Source organism: Sapajus apella, unplaced genomic scaffold (assembly GCF_009761245.1).
Source record: "Sapajus apella isolate SASKATOON/1434 unplaced genomic scaffold, GSC_monkey_1.0 scaffold38, whole genome shotgun sequence".
In the NCBI taxonomy this organism is placed as follows: domain Eukaryota; kingdom Metazoa; phylum Chordata; class Mammalia; order Primates; family Cebidae; genus Sapajus; species Sapajus apella.
Genome location: NW_022436978.1, coordinates 17,777,386 through 17,791,324, shown reverse-complemented (window position 1 = coordinate 17,791,324; position 13,939 = coordinate 17,777,386). Strand labels below are relative to the sequence as shown.

The 13,939-nt window shown below is 46.0% G+C and overlaps 1 long non-coding RNA gene across 1 annotated transcript in view; it reads left to right on the top strand.

Moving 5' to 3' along the window:
* The window catches only part of LOC116564963, a 129,439-nt gene extending 117,287 nt beyond the window's left edge, over positions 1–12,152 (top strand). Inside the window, exons 3-4 of the long non-coding RNA XR_004275174.1 lie at positions 10,236–10,307; positions 10,519–12,152. This is a non-coding gene — a long non-coding RNA (uncharacterized LOC116564963). The remainder of the gene's footprint in view (positions 1–10,235; positions 10,308–10,518) is intronic.
* Positions 12,153–13,939: the final 1,787 nt, after the last annotated feature.

Genomic DNA, 13,939 nt, shown 5'->3' with positions numbered 1-13,939 from the left:
CCGCAGGGACAGAGCAAGGCTTCCCTCATAGAGCACCAACGCCAGATCCCCCGTCTCACTCCCCGTTGGCTTCGACTGAAGGCTCTTTTGGGGATATTGAAGAACCCCTGTGTCTCTTGTTATCTGATGATTTCACTAGCGGGAAACTCTTTTTCCGAGTTTGGGACATAATGAATGGATCAATGGCTGACTTGATGAATAAGACAGGGAAGTAGAAACAGGTGTACTCTATGGATAGAACCAATAGCAAATATTTTAAGGACAGTTGGACTGAGTTTCAGGAATGCCCCCCGTGAGGCTGGTGGTAGGATCTTCGTGGACTTCATGGGCCCAGGCAACAGTCATAACAGCAACCATCCGTGAGAGGGCTGCCGCCATGGTCCAGCGTTGCATTATATGTGGTATTAGGATTCCTGCTGCATTGAGTAACAAAGCCCAACTCAAACTGACACATTGGATATCAACCTTTACCAAAATTCACTTGAAATTAAACATTTTCTTTTAAACTATTTGGTTTCTTTACAAAGCTCAAATCCTCTAAGGTTTACAGAGATAGGGAGAGAACAGTGAGGCAGAATTTGCATTTTATTATGCCTATGAAGTGTCTTAGCATGCTGAGCTGAAAGCCAAAAATCTGCCACCTTAATGATCATACCACTATTTGTTGGGTACTTTCCACGTCTCAAACCACAGAATCCAAACAGCTTTCCAAAAGGGTAATTTTGTCATAGATGTAGATTAAGGTTCAGAGAGGTTAAACAAATTTCCCGAGATCATTACGCTATACGTTACAGAGATTAAATCTGAGCCCAGGTGTCTGACCCCCAAAGCCCATGTGTTTTCCATCATAGCACATTGATCAAATGGTCCTTGGCATCTATTGCTATTTACAATTTGAATTTGCTTGTGAAGGAGGGAATGTGGGTTACAAACACACTATGATATCCCCAAATTTCTCATTGCTTCTGTGACTCACAGCACCTCATCCAAGTCACCTTGGATCTTCTATTAGTTGGGTGTACACTAGACATGTTCAGCCTTTGGAGGTCTTGAGGGCTCCAGTGTAGGTACATGCTCTGATCACAAGGAGGAAGGTCTCCACCTGGGTCCTCTGCATGGAATGGATTGTCACTCTGTATGGCCATCAAAGGGTGACATGCTTAAAGTATTGCCCTTCTTGCCATTCTAGCAGGATTTTCTTGGAGACGGGCTGCCCACGCCTTGAGAAGTTTTCTTATCTTTTATCTTCTAACTCAAAAGAAAACAAAATGAATCTCTGTTAACATCTAGCTTCCCCTGACCCTGAACATTCCCCTGTCCTTCTCTTCCCAGGTAACATCGTAGTGCAGGGCAGTGGCTCACTCAGTTGGAGGAAACCACACTTTGAAGCAACATCCTCTCCCTGAACAAGCTTTTTGTGGTTTCACTCTGGGCTCGCCTAACTTGGCCTACATGGTTCCTCCAGAGGACTCTTACACGTGGTTGGATATTGCCCCTTTCATTCATTTGGTCACTGAGTATTTATTGAGCACCTACTATCTGCCAGATACTATTCTAGGTGCCAAGAATACTTGTGTGAATAGGACGGAAAGGTCCCTATCTCAATGAAATTTATATTGTGGTAAAAAAGATAGACAATAAAATAATTAAACAAGTAGTAAGATAATTTAAATGTTTGACTAGTGCAATGGACAAAAGAAATATAGTGATCAGATAGAGAGTAACAGAGGGTGCAGGAGAACCTGCTTTAGAAAGAGTGCTCAGGGCCAGACAAGCTGGCTTATGCCTGTAATGTCAGCATTTTGGGAAGCCAAAGACAGGGAGATCACTTGAGGCCAGGAGTTCACCACCAGCCTGGACACCATAGCAAGGTGCCGTCTCTACAAAAATATAAGAAAAATTAGCCAGGCATGATGGTGTGCACCTGTAGCCCCAGCTACTTGGGAAGCTGAGGTAGGAGGCCTGGGGCTTCAAGGATGCGATGAGCTATGATGGTGTGCTGAACTCCAGCCAGGGTGACAGAGCAGAGCGCTGTCTCTAAGAAAAAAAGAAAAGAGGAAAGAACGCTTGCTCAGAAAAAGCCTCCTCAAGAAGGTGATATTTGAGCTGAGATCTGAAGGTTGAGAAAGACCCAGGCTTCTAGAGTCAGTAGAAGAATATTCTAGGCAGGGAGAACAGAAAGTAGGCAAGAAACTGGGACAGTCCAGCAAAAGCAGTTGCAGCTGAGTGAGCAAGAGAGAGAGGTCAATGGAACGAAAGGGGAAGACGGGGCTAGGCTGTGGAGGCTTTGTAGGTCATGGTTAGTAGTTTGAAGTTTATTCTACATGAAGAAAAATTATAGAAGATTTAAGTAGGGCAGTGACATACCTGATTAGATTTAAATGTTTAAAAATCCACTCATGACTGGGCACTATGGCTCATGCCTGTAATCCTAGCACTTTGGGAGGCCAAGGCCAGCGGATCACCTGAGGTCAAGAGTTTGAGACCAGCCTGGCCAACATGGTGAAACCTCGTCTTTACTAAAAATACAAAAAAAAGATAGCTGGGCGTGGTGGCATGAGCCTGGAGTCCCGGCTACTCGGGGAGGCTGAGGCAGGAGAATCTCTTGAACTTGGGAGGCAGAGGTTGCAGTGAGCCAAGATTGCGCCACTGCACTCCAGCTTGGACGACAGAGGGAGACTCCATCTCAAAAAAAAAATAATAATTAACTCTTGTGATGTAGAAAACAGACGAAACAGGGAGGGAAGTGGGAGAAGGGAGACCAGATAGGAAGGTCTGACTGCAGTCCAGGCAAAAGATTATGGTGCCTTGGACTGGGGAGTGACCGCAGAGATGGCAGGAAGAGGATGCATTTGGGACATATTCTTCAGGTAGAATTGGCAAGACTTGGTCATGAGCTGAATGCAGCGGGGAAGGACAAGGGAGAAATCTAAAATGATTCCTTTAGGTTTAAGCAACTGTTTGGAAGATTATGCTCTTTATGCTATAAATTAACAAATTATATGGAAAGAATTGCAAAAAAACAGGTGGTGAAGATGGGGCAGGGAAGTGTGGGCGTATGAAGATGCCATTAGATATCCATGTAGAGCTCTTGGTGGCAATCGGTCATGATTCTGGGACCCAGAGGAAATATTTGGGCTAAAGGTACACGTTTGGAAGTCACCCACGTAAGAAGAAGTTAAAGCTATGAAATGGAAAAAGAGAGAAGACCCAGGGCAGGACTTGGTGCGTAAGTTCATTCAGAGGTCGGCTAGAAGAAGAAATCATGGGTTTTAATAGTACATGGAGCAAGAGGGAAGCATGCAATGTAATCAGAAAAGCACTTGATTCTTTTCCTCCGCTACCTGTTCAAACCACCCCCTCCATGGAACTAGTTATTCCCTGCCCCTTGAACAAAATTGAAGGTGACTGGCCAGGCGCGGTGGCTCACGCCTGTAATCCCAGCACTTTGGGAGGCTGAGATGGGCAGATCACCTGAGGTCAGGAGTTCGAGACCAGCCTGACCAACATGGAGAAACCCCGTCTCTGCTAACAATACAAAAATTAGCCAGGCGTGGTGGTGGGTGCCTGTAATCCCAGCTACTCAGGAGGCTGAGGCAAGAGAATTGCTTGAACCCGGGAGGCAGAGGCTGCAGTGAGCCAAGATTGTGCCACTGCACTCCAGCCTGGGAGACAGACTGAGACTCTGCCTCAAAAAAAAAAAAAAAAAAAAAGAAGAAGAAGAAGAAATGCCCACTGGATTTGAAGACTTGTGCAGTTCCATTTCAATGTAGTGTTGGGAACAAAAGGTATATGCAATGTTAGGTACTTCCCAGAATCTGTTCATCCCTTTTTCCTTGCAAAAAGAATCCCTACTGCCAGCTCCAGTGTAAATCCTAACTGGCTTAAACCAAACACTGGGATCCACTTTTCTTTGGCAGTGGCCATGTGGTACCATCCTGCCATTCTGGTCAACAAGATGTGAGGGGATGTCTGTTGAAGGATTTCTGTAGAGCTCTCTCTCTCTCTTTTTTTTTTTTTTTTTGAGACAGAGTCTCGCCCTGTTGCCCAGGCTGGAGTGCAGTGGCGCAATCTTGGCTCACAGCAACCTCCACCTCCCAGGTTTAAGCAATTCTCCTGCCTCAGCCTCCTGAGTAGCTGAGATTACAGGCAGGCACCATGATGCCCGGCTAATTTTTGTATTTTTAGTAGAGATGGGGTTTCTCCATGTTTGCCAGACTGGTCTGGAACTCCTGACCTCAGGTGATCCACCCGCCTCAGCCTCCCAAAGTGCTGTGATTACAGGCATGAGCTACGGTGCCCGGCCGGAGGTCTCGAAAGAGACACAAGATCTCTGCCCTTCTATCGGTTATTGTCATTTCTGCCTGTGACCCCTAGTTCTGTGGAAACCATCTTGGCACAAGCCTGAGGATAAGGGCAACCCCATTAGAGGAGGGCGGAGTCAAGAGAATTGCCAGAGCCCACGTCTGGAGCCTGCCCCACCTGTGGACTTCTTGTCACTTGAGCCAATGAATTCCCCATCTTCCTTTCCGCAGTTGATTCAGAGTTCTCTGTAACGCCAGAAGCACCCGCAGATAACGAGTAGGCTGCAGGGAGGTAAAGAAGTGCAGGCAGGGCAATTCTTCTGAGTTGGTTTTCTGGAAAGAGGGACAGAGACATGGTCTGTCGCCTGGAGGGACGCGAGGGCGCTAGTGAAGGCTTTTCTAAAGACGAGAGATACAGCAGCCAGGTTTTAGGAAGGGGGAAGGAGCCCACAGAAGCGGGAGAGGACACAGCCGCAGGAAAAAGCGTCCTCTTGCCGCTCACTGAAAGTGCAAAGCCTTTCCTGGAGTCTTCTTTTTTTGTTTTGTTTTGAGGCCGAGTCTGGCTGGTCACCCAGGCTGGAGTGCAATGGCGAGATCTTGGCTCACTGCAACCTCCCGCTTCCAAGTTCAAGTGATTCTCCTGCCTCAGCCTCCTGAGTAGCTGGTTTCCAGGGGCCCGCCGCCGTGCCGGGCTAATTTTTGTATTTTTAGTAGAGGCAGATTTTCACCGTGTTGGCTGCTTGAATTCCTGACCTCAAGTGATCCGTCCACCTTGGCCTCTTGAAGTGCTGGGATACAGGTGTGAGCCACCAAGCCTGGTCATCCTTTCCTGGAGTTTTCTGCACTGATCCTGCTGATGCCCCTACAAGGAAGAGCTGCCAGTTTTCACACCATTGTGACTACCACTGCTTGCAAGCTCGTCCCCGGTGACCTGTGGACGGAATCCCTCCAGCCATCTCTGAGCTCTTTCTTTGGAGAAGAGGCAGTAGCTGCTCCCTGCAGGGCCGAGCTACATCTCCAGGATAACCCCTGCTCCAGAGGGCTGACAGGAGCCCAGCTTTTTATTCTCTTGAGGCTTTTTTTAAGAAATGCCCAATCTTATAAATTGTGACTTCCCCGCGCAAAGAAATACAGATTATCCAAGCATCTAGCTTGCAGTTATTCGGTCTGCCTTCCAAGCGCACCTGTCCCAAGCCCCACTTCGCGTGGGGCTGCAGACCAGCTCAGCCTAATGAAGTTTGTTTTCACTTAACCCTCCCCTTACCATTCTACTTCCCAATTATGATTGCACAAAAAAATATATACATCTATGCCTGTCGGAATATTAACCCTCTCGCCCAAAGATGGGAAGTTTGACTTGAGTCAGCAGCTCTCCCACTTTCCTAGCCACTTGAATTCACATGCAAATTAACTCAGGGTACAAGGTCTCTCCCCAGGGGAACAGAAACATTCAGTCTCCGCTGGGGCATGAGCTATATCAGACAACATATTTACTGCACATCTAAATAATGATCTACAAAGGCATTGCCGTGAAGCATTTCCAGTAGAACCATGACAACAGTGCAAAGGACCGGGTCAAGAACCATGTTGATTTGCCTTTCTATTACTTCCTGTCCAGAGTCACGATTTGTTCCATATTTCACTTCCCCTCCTCATGTAGCAGTACAAGAAGGTATTTAGCCGAAACTGTTTAGCACCCACGCTGTGAGGTACAATTATGTACACTCAAATAGAAACACCTGGTAAAAGCCAGACAACTGAGTTTCATTTCCTTATGAAATTTCAACAATTCGTTAACTAAAACATTACATTGACCAAAATATTTTAAACATCTAAAACTGGCTCCCTCTGTTGGTTAAATTCAAACTGATGCACCAAGCCTTGTTTTATGACATTGAAACGGAGTGGAGACCCCTCATAGGGGACTGTGGGCCCCTCAAGCATGGAAATGAAGAAAAATCTTGAGTTTCTTTAAGGAAAATTCCAGGCACCTAGCTGACGCTGAAAAGTAAATGAGCAAATTAATAAGAAGGTAACGGTAGATTAAAACAGTAACCAAGTAAGTTAGAGTCATGAGAATGTTTGCTTTCCAACAGAAATATATTTTATTTATTTATTATTTATTTATTGCATTTTAGGTTTTGGGGTACATGTGAAGAACATGCAAGATTGTTGCATAGGTACACACATGGCAGTGTGATTTGCTGCCTTCCTCCCCTTCACCTATATCTGGCATTTCTCCCCATGCTCTCTCTCCCCAACTCCCCATCCCCCACCCCCCGCTGTCCCTCCCCTATTTCCCCCCAACAGACCCCAGTGTGTGGTGTTCCCCTCCCTGTGTCCATGTGTTCTCATTGTTCAACACCCACCTATGAGTGAGAACATGCGGTGTTTGAAACATCTTAACATACGTCCCTGAGTTTTGTTCAGAAACGTTGACCCCCCCACCTAATAGATCCACTGACATGTGAACCTCAGACAAGGGGTAAATGAGGACTGAACTCCAACGCCCCTTCTTTGTTCTAAATTTCTTCCTCAGGGTGCTGGTGGAGGTCACACCACAAGCCAGTGCTAACAGCCTTTTCTGCTGATCCCAAATTTTTAGCATACCCTTAATTTATATGGTTTGGATCTGTATCCCAACCAAATGTCATGTGGAATTGTAATTCATGGTATTGGAGGTGGGCCTGGTGGGAGGTGATTAGATCATGGGGGCAGAGTTCTCCTGAGTGGGTTAGCACCAGCGCCTAGGTACTGTTCTCGTGATAGTGAGTAGTGAGTTCTCATGAGAGCTCATTTAGCAATGGGGCAGCGCCTCCCCGCCCCCCTCTCCGGCTCCTGCACCAGCTATGTAAGATGTGCCTGCTTCCCTTCATTTTCTACCGCGACTGTAAGTGTCCTGAGGCCTCCCCAGCCATGCTACGTGTACAGCTCATGGAACCATGAGCCAGGGAAACCTCTTTTCTTATAAGTTACCCAGTCTCAGGCATTTCTTGATAGCAGAGCAAGAACAGACTAATACATTAACCAATCACAAATCAGAAAAATCTTTGAACCTACCTGTGACCTGTAAGCCCCGGCTTCAAGATATCCTTCCCTTTCAGGCCAAACCAATGTATAGCCTGTATGGATTGATGAATTTGCCTGTAACCTCTGCCTCCCTACCTTTAACCTTTACCTATGAGCCACCTGGGGGCTTGGGTCTGCAGCATAAACTACTCACTTCTCTTTGCTTGGCACCCTGCAAATAAACTCCTTCTTTTCTCTCACTGCAAACCTCAGCATGGATGTTTTGGCCTTACTGTGTCCAGCAAGCCGGCCCCAGTTTGGTTCAATAACAACATTTTCTACCAATGTAGTTTTGGCTAAAATTCCGATTGTGTATAAGTAAAAAGAAACAAACAATATATAGTCACTTTAAAAAATCTCTGCACTTACCTGGAAACATTAGAAATGAGATTTTTTTCACTTAAGACAGTAATCCAAACTACTAAATCATGCCTGAAAATGTTAATGATTTCGTATTAAAACATATTTTAATTTTCATTTATGTATTTATCTTTAGAGACAAGATCTCACTGCCACCCAGGCTGTGGCACTCATGGCTCACTACAGAACTGAAATCCTGAGATCAAGTGATCCTTCCATCTCAGCCTCCTGAGTAGCTAGGACAGCGTCTCCTTGTGTTGCCCAGGCTGGTCTTGAATTCCTGGCTTCAAGCGATCCCCAGCCTCAGGCTCTCCATTAGCTGGAATTACAAGCTATTCAAGCATCTTGCACTGGATCTTAGCCAAAAGACCAAGCAGTAATATTAAAGCATTTTAATACTAAATTTATTTATTTTCCAGGCATAGTATATTAAAGTCTGCACCTGAACATACTTCATACTTTAAGATTTAGCTACCTCAGCCCCATGCACCCAAGTCTTAGCAAGCATGACTATAGCCACCAGTTACCTGGGCATGTCAGCAGCCTCAGAATTTTTGAAGCTGACCTCACCTTCTTATCTTGATTTAACATTCTTCTAATTCTAACAACCCAATTTGTCTCTCCTCTCACCTTCAGGCCACCAAGCTCCAGACAATTCTCAGTAAGGAATATCATCCTCTCAATATTCCAGAGCCACCATTCTATAGGGGACCCTTAGACCGCCCATCAGTGGGACAGGAAGGAGCCGAAACCCTGCCCATTTCCCTCGGACCTGGCTAGATACTACTTTCACTGACTCACAGTCACCCTCCTGCACTGACAGCTAACAAGAGGCCAAGACCCACAGAACCACCACTGCCCCATTGTCAGTGGGAAGCAATTACAGAAGACTGACCTTCATCCATTTTCATCCAAAAGGACAAATGAATTGAATCAAGATCCCATTTTCAGCTGGATGTGGTGGCTCATGCCTGTAATCCCAGCACTTTGGGAGGTGGAGGCAGGCGGATCATGAGGTCAGGGGATCAAGACCATCCTGGCTAACATGGTGAAATCCCATCTCTACCAGAAAAACAAAAAGTTAGCCGGGTGTCGTGGCATGTGCCTGTAATCCCAGCTACTCAGGAGGCTGAGGCAGGAGAATCGTATGAACCTGGGAGGCAGAGGTTGCAGTGAGCCAAGATCATGCCGCTGCACTCCAGCCAAGGCAACAGAGCAAGACTCTGTCTCAAAAAAAAAAAAAAAAGGAAAAGAAAGAAATGCAAATTCTCAGACCCTTCCCCAGACCTACAGTCAGAACTTCTAGATGTGGGTTCCAGAAATGCGAGTTTTAGCAAATCTTACAGGTGATTCTGATGAATGATAAAGTTTGAGAATCATGACTCTGGACTGAGGAACATGTACAAAGGCACGGAGAGAATGTGGTCTTGTCCAAGCTATACTCCAAATATGAGAATGGTGATCCTAGTGCCTGTCAGAGATGGCAACACCAGACCTAGTTCGATTCTTGTTTAACAGAAAAATAGAACAGGAAAAAACAGAGTATACACCAGCCCTATGCTTCGCATTGTTTCTCTTATCTAATCCTTACTACAGCTATATTATTAATGTCATATCCATTTCACAAATACGGAAGTTGAGGTTCTGAGAGGTTGCAGAGCTTGCCCAACCTCACTCAACTAGTAAGTACCAGAACTGGGATTTGAACCCAGTTCTCTCTGACTCCAGAACCCAGTGAGTTTTCTATGGCAGCCCGCTGCTTCCAGGAAAAACAGCTCAAGATAAAGAAGTGAAGGCATTTCAGCAGCTCCCCTCACTAAGACTCCGGGGAATGGAGCATGCCGAGCGAGCAGCCATCGTTTGATGTCCCGTGACCGAAAAACTGACTTTTTGACTTTATTATTATGCCTTTGGAGATGGAGCCCGAAATGAGCAAATTTGCCTTTAGGTATGAGAGATGTTCCCTATCAGATAATGATTCCAGCTGTGCATGGGAGGAGTACTCCGAGGTCCCCTGAGCCTTAGACCAGAACAGATCCAGCTCTCTGTTGCTTGCTTATCAGAGGAAATGTCCTTATATTAACATCCCTGGAGAGAAACATCTGATAAAGGGCTTGTAAACCAGTTGCCACCACATGATAATAAGGTATAGTATTGTCAGTGAATGAAGATGAGAAAAATTCCAAGCGGTCAGTGCTTAGCAGCAGAAAGAAGCACTCGGAAGAGGCATGGTTAAACTTTTGTCTAGAGCAGTATTGTGTGCTGTGTGTGCGCAACGTGGGTTGAAGATCAACGGAGGTAAAATTGCAGTGCTTGCCCTCGAGCGGGCCCTGGGGTGTGCTGGTGCTATTCTGTTTTGTCTGGTTCACATATAAAGAGCTGCTGGTCAACCTCGTCGATTTTTATCAGGATGAAAAAATTCACTGTGGCAGGCACCATGCTGAATTGCTCAAACCCTGATGCTCAGCATACGCTGAGATAATTTTGTTGATGTTTGCACAGAAACTGAGAGTCACCATTGGCACATGAAACTCTTCCGCTGCCTAGAGCGTGAAATGGTCCCCAAAAGACAAGGTATGTTACGAAGGATGGCCACCCATTCTGCTGTGGCCATTTTGAGCCTGTCTACGCAGAGTGCTATGCAATCTGTGGGAACATATTGGAACATATTAGTGTTGACCGTGTGCAGATGACCTATGATGGGAAGTGCTGGTGTGCTGCAGAAGCATGCTTTTCTCGTGCCTAGCATAAATCCTTCTTGTTGTATGTCTCTTCTTCCCCAAAGTCAGATTTATTACTCAAAAATATGCAGCCTCAGTAAAGACATCCATGCCTCTAATTCTTCCAGTTATGCATTTCGATCAGCTTGATCAAGAAACACCAGAAAAAGTATCTGAATGGACAAAAGCAGGTGGTCAGCAGATCAGTGTAGACAGTCTCTCCTCTTGTGCCCTGCTTTGAACCACAAGTGTTCTGGCCTTTCAGGTGATGCTGATGACACCCTTTCTCAGAAATTGGATAATCTGAGTCTCTCCAGGCAAGGAACATTTTTATCAATGAAGAATTTTGGAAAGACGGAGCAGAGCGTTAATCCCTAGAAGACCCTGAAGGATGGGGTGGGCGCGAAGATTACATGACATAGTTCTTCCTCAAATTTGGTGATAAAAGCATCTTCAGCAGCAGCCCGGTGAGAGGGATATTCCAGCCAATCAGCATTGGGTATCTGATAGCATGTTTGAAAATAAGAACAAGCTAAAGCAGTCTTGCAAGTAAAAGTTACTGACCTGATATGGACTGGGCACAAGACGAACAGTGTTTCTGCTCACGGCAACCACCCAGGCCCTGCAAGCAGTAGAAGGCTCCAGAAATTGGATCTGGACCATGGGCCTTCAGGGTATGCTAATGATCAGACACAGGCGTAGGAAAATCCCCTGGGGTTTTTGTCGGACTTGAAACCAGAGCAACATGCTCAAGATTCTGTGGATTCTTTGGCTTTGTCCAACATCACAGTAGCTTCAGTGGATGGATGAAGCAAGCTGAGGTCATCCTTATATTCTCTGCAAACTCTGAAAAAAACGGAGGCAGAAGATTGTGAGCAAATCAGCAGTATGGAAACTTTGAACTCTGCTGCATCAAACTGCAGAGTCCTTAAAGTGTCCAAGTTCAGAATTTTGTCTAGAAAAAAATCATGCCTGAAGAAAAACTGGTACATCTGCCAGGACTCAGGCAATCCAAGTCTCAGTCCAGACCTCAGAAGGTCAGCTGATGTCACTGACAATGGAAACTACAACATCAAGTTCAGGCAGTGTCCTGTGAGTGACAAGACCTGGGTGTACCATTGTGAAGGGAGGGGATCTAGATCTCATCACCATTCCCACAGGAGAAGTAGAAAGTCCCACTCTGACAATATCCCAAATATTCTTACAGAAAGAGAATAATCTCCCAAGGACGGACCGCAGCTCTACATCTCCCATAACTACGGGTAATTTATGTGGAATAAAAGTGCCCAGGAAATCCAAGCATACATCCAGAAGGCAACCTCTATAGACAGCATGCCCATCCACTTCCGACCATTCATATGTGCCCAGGAGTGAAGAGATTTCTGGGATTTCTGGTGTTCCTCCTTCTCGTCCCTCTTCTGACTCAGAACAAAAGAATATTTTCTTGGACAAGTCGGTCCCTCCACCCCAGCCACAGAGATACGCCGACTATCTTGTCCAACTTCTGCACTCCCTGCCGGTCAGTTTGGTTAGAGGACAGGCCAATTCAAGAAAAAAGGCGGACACAAGTGCAAAAACTATTATTTCTTAAGATAGTCGCTGTGGAGATAATGTGTTTAAAATGTAGCATTAACCATCAAAATCCTCTTTTTTCCTTACATAAGAAAGTTGCTAAAATAAAGTGTTTTGCCGTTGTAAATGAGAGGTCGACTGCTGTTTACAGCACCTGATTAACATTTGAAAGGTGGCCGGGCGCGGTGGCTCAAGCCTGTAATCCCAGCACTTTGGGAGGCCGAGGCGGGTGGATCACGAGGTCAAGAGATCAAGACCATCCTGGTCAACACAGTGAAACCCCGTCTCTACTAAAAATACAAAAAATTAGCTGGGCATGGTGGCGCATGCCTGTAATCCCAGCTACTCAGGAGGCTGAGGCAGGAGAATTGCCTGAACCCAGGAGGCGGAGGTTGCAGTGAGCCGAGATCGTGCCATTGCACTCCAGCCTGGGTAACAAGAGCGAGACTCCGTCTCAAAAAAAAAAAAAAAAAAAAAAAAAACATTTGAAAGGTGTACTTTCTCCTGTTTACCCTCCTCAGATGGAACCTAACAGAAACGTGGCAGCTTCACACAGCCACTTTGGTCTCCATCCTTAAGAGAATACTCAAGAAACTACCTCAAGGTGATTGAACAGGGGTGTTGATTTTAGAAGACGGAAAACTCCAGCCACCTCGGTAAAGCGATAGTGACTGTCATTCAGGTCAATTGGACTGGCTGAGGTCCGGATTAGTCCAGCCTGTGAGGCAGAGGGCAAAACTTAGCCACCTCTACTGGGGCTTCCTGGGCAATCGCAGTTAGGAGTTAAAGTCCTAGCTTTCCTCTCTCAGGGAATTGAGCCCTCTGTTAGGGATTAACTCTGAGTCCAGGGGACTCCAAATTGAATGGGGCTTAAACAGATTTAAGCAGAAAGCAGTGATGTGTCAATCTCACCTCTCAGCCGCTTGCCCCGCAGCACCCTGCACGTCCTAGATGGTGAGTTTCTGGCAGGTACAGATGTGACCAATTCACCTCTGCATCCCAGAGGAGGGAGCATTGTTTTCATTGCTGTGAATCATGGTTTATCAATGCTGCCCCTTGTTCTGTACCAGGATGGGGCTGAGCGCAGTGCACTCTCTACACCTGAGGTCAGCAAGCTGCCACCCACAGGAAAAACCCAGCCCACTATGTCTTTTGCCAGTGAGCTTTCATTGGGACACACACACACACACACACACACACACACACACACAGTATTTTTGTGATTACAAGAACGGTAAATGATAATTATTAAGAAAAAAGATATGAAAATTACCATACGTTGTGATTCTAATCATGTTTAAATGCTTATAAAAGAAAGGGGCCAAGTGTGCGGTGGCTCACACCTGTAATCCCAGCACTTTGGGAGGCAGAGGCAGACAGATCACTTGAGGCCAAAAGTTCAAGACCAGCTTGGCCAACATAGTGAAACCCTGTCTCTACTAAAAATACAAAAATTATGTGGGCATGGTGGTAATGGCATCCACCTGTAATCCCAGCCACTGGGGAGGCTGAGGCAGGAGAATCACTTGAACCCAGGATGCAGAGGTTACAGTAAGCAGAGATCACGCCACTGTACTTCAGCCTGGGTGACAGAGTAAGACTCTGTCTCAAAAGGAAAAAAAAAAGGAATACGCCGAATGTTAAAATAGCTTCTCTCTCAATCCTTTATAAGAACTACGTTCATGTCACAGATGAAGGAGCAGAGTGGTTGCCTCTAGAGGGATCGTGGGTGGCTTATTCCAATTACTCATACTGCTATGTATTTCTCTATAATCCCACCCCTTGCTCTCATCCCGGGAAGTGGGAGGCAGGATCCTGAAGGAAAAATTCAAAGAATATCACTGAGGCTCAGATATATCCCCCGTGCCCAATGCCACAGCACTGCCACCTGTCACGGACATTGGACCTCTGGGA